Source organism: Panthera onca, chromosome X (genome assembly GCF_046562875.1).
Source record: "Panthera onca isolate mPanOnc1 chromosome X, mPanOnc1 haplotype 2, whole genome shotgun sequence".
NCBI lineage: Eukaryota > Metazoa > Chordata > Mammalia > Carnivora > Felidae > Panthera > Panthera onca.
Genome location: NC_138357.1, coordinates 79800515 through 79803924, shown reverse-complemented (window position 1 = coordinate 79803924; position 3410 = coordinate 79800515).

Below are 3410 nucleotides of genomic sequence, written 5' to 3'. Positions count from 1 at the left end.
TATTTATATTTTAGTTATTATAATTATTATTCTATATATTAGTTATATATAATATATAGAATTATATTATTATATAATTAGTTATATAATAATATAATTAATAATTTTATTATATATATATATATATATATATATATATATATATATAACTTGCCATTTCCAAGGACATGGATGGAACTAGAGAGTATTATGCTAAGCAAAATAAGTCAGCCAGAGAAAGACAAATACCATACAATTTCACTCATATGTGTTTAAGAAACAATACAAATGAGCAAGGGGACCAAAAAAAGAGAGAGGGAAAACAAGAAATAGACTCTTAACTTTAGAGAACAAACTGATGGTTACCAAAGGGAAGTGGGTGGGGGGATGGGTTAAATAAGTGATGGGGATTAAGGAGTACACTTGTTGTGATGATCAGTGTTGTATGGAAGTGTTTAATCACTATATTATATACCTGAAACTAATATTACGCTGTATGTTAACTAACTGGAATTTAGATATAAACTTACAAAAAAATAAAGTCTACTCTCTCTGATATCAGTATTGCTACTTTGGCTTTTTTTTGATATCCATTTGCATGAAAGATGTAACTTGTCCCCTCACTTTCAATCTGCAGGTGTCTTTAGGTCAGAAATGAATCTTTTGTAGGCAGCATATAGATGGGTCTTGTTTTTTTATCCATTCCGTCACCTTATGTCCTTTTTTAAAAAAGTATTGTTTTGTTATTTTTTAAGTTTATTTATTTATTTTGAGAGAGAGAGAGAGAGAGAGAGAGAGCAGGGGAGGGGCAGAGAGAGAGGGAGAGAGAGAGAATTCCAAGCATGCTCCGTACTGCCAACACAAGGCAGATGTAGGGTTGAATCCACGAACTGGGAGATTGTGATCTGAGCCAAAACCAAGAGCTGGACTCTTAACCAACTGAGCCACCCAGATGCCCCACCCTATGTCCTTTGATTGAAGGACTTAGTTTATTTACATTTGAAATAGTTAATTTTTTAAAGGTTATTTATCTTGAGAGAGAGAGAGAGAGAGAGTGGGGGAAGGACAGAGAGAGAGGAGAGAGAGAGAATCCCAAGTAGGCTCTGCGCTGTCAGCACAGAGCCCAACATGGGGCCGAACTGATGAACAGTGACATCATGACCTGAGATGAAATCAAGAGTCTGATGCTTAACCAACTGAGTCACCAAGGTGATTCTGAAAGTAACTATTTAATTTCATTTCAGTTTTTTTAAATGTGGTTGTTTCTGAAGATTTTTTCTGTTCTCTTTGTTCTTTCATGGTTTGCTGATTTTCATTAGTGATACATTTGGATTTCATTCTCTTTTTCTTTGCAAGTTTACTAGTAGCTTTTAGTATACGGTTATCATTAGGTTTGTATATAACCTCTTCTGCATATGGCAGTATACATTAAGTTGATGGTCTTTTAAGTTTGCTGGTTAATGTGATTTATATAAATCCCTGTCAAAAATACTGATAATGTTGTTTTAATAAAAATAGCTATGTGATCTGACTTATCAAATTTACATATGACAGGAGAATGCAATTTTATTTTACTTGAGTGTGTTCTTCCTAAGCTTATATGGATTTACTGATTAGATAAACTGGCACCATATCAGATGTTTAAGATTACTTATGTAACTGTGCATTTATACAAAATTTACTCAGTATTCTGACAGATTTTATTCAACAGTAATTATGATTTATAATGTGTCAGCTTATATATATGTAATTTAAATTGTAGATAGCCAACATACATTACAATATTGGTTTCAAGAGTAGAATTCAGTGGTTCTTCACTTACATACAACAATACAACACCCAGTGTTCATCACAAGTGCCCTCCTCAATACCTATTAGCCATCTAGCCCAAATCTCATCCACTTCCTTCCATCAACTCATTTTATTCTCTATTATTAAGAGTTGCTTGTGGTTTGTCTCCCTCTGCTCATTTTCCCCCATCCCATATATTCCTCTGTTTTGTTTCTTAAATTCCACACATGAATGAAATCATATGGTATCTGTCTTTCATTGTTTGACTTATATGGCTTAGCATAATACCTTCTAGCTCCATCCATGTTCATGAAAATGTCAAGATTTCATTCTTTTTGAAGGCTGACTAACACTCCATTGTATATGTATGCCATATCTTCTTTATACATTCATCAGTAATTGGATATTTGGGTTCTCTCCATAGTTTGACCATTGTTGATGCTAGTGCTATAAACATTAGGGTGTGTGTATCCCTTCAAATCTGTATTTTTGTGTCCATTGAGTAAATACCTAATAGTTCAATTGTTGGATTGTAGGGTACCTCTAATTTTAGTTTTTGAGAAATCTCCATACTGTTCTCCAGAGTGGCTGCACCAGTTTGCATTCCCACAAACAGTGCAAGAGTGTTCCCTTTTCTCTACATCCATGTCAACACCTGTTATTTCTCGTGTTGTTAATTTTAGTCATTCTTACAGGTGTGAGGTGGTATCTCATCATGATTTTGATTTGTAATTCCCTGGTGATGAGTGCTTTTGAGCATCTGTTCATGTGTCTGTTAGCCATCTGGATGTCTTCTTTGAAAAATTGTGTATTAATGTCTTCTTCCCATTTCTTAAATGGGTTATTTGTTTTTTGGGTGTTGAGTTTAATAAGTCATTTATAGATTTTGGATACTAACCCTTTATCAGATATGTCCTTTGCAAATATCTTCTCCCATTCCATAGGCTACCTTTTAGTTTTGTTGATTGTTTCCTTCACTGTGCAGAAGCTTTTGTCTTGATAAGGTCCCAATAGTTCATGTTTGCTTTTGTTTCCCTTGCCTTCAGCAATGGGTGTAGTAATAGGTTGCTTCAGCTGAGGTCAAAGAGGTTGCTGCCTGTATTCTCCTATGTGATGTTGATGGTTTCCTGTCTCACATTTAGGTCTTTCCTCCATTTTGAATTTACTTTTGTGTATGATGTAAGAAAGGGGTTCACTTTAATTTTTCTGCATGTTGCCATCCAGTTTTCCAAGCACAAATTGTTGAAGAGACTGCTTTTTCACATTGGATATTCTTTCCAACTTTGTCAAAGATGAGTTGAGCATAGAGTTGGTGGTTCATTTCTGTGTTTTATATTCTGTTCCATTGATCTCTGTGTCTGTTTTTGTGCCAGGACCATACTGTATTTATGATCACAGTTTTGTAATTTAGCTTGAAATATGGAACCATGATACCTCAAGTCTTGTTTTTCTTTCTCAGGGTTACTTTTCTTATTTGGGGTCTTTTTTTTTTTGGTTCCAAATAAATGTTAGGATTGATTGTTCTAGCTCTGCAAAAAATGCTGGTGGTATTTTGATAAAGATTCCAATAAATATGTAGATTCCTTTGGGTAATAGAGACATTTTAAAACCGTTTGTTCTTCCAATCTATGAGCATGGAA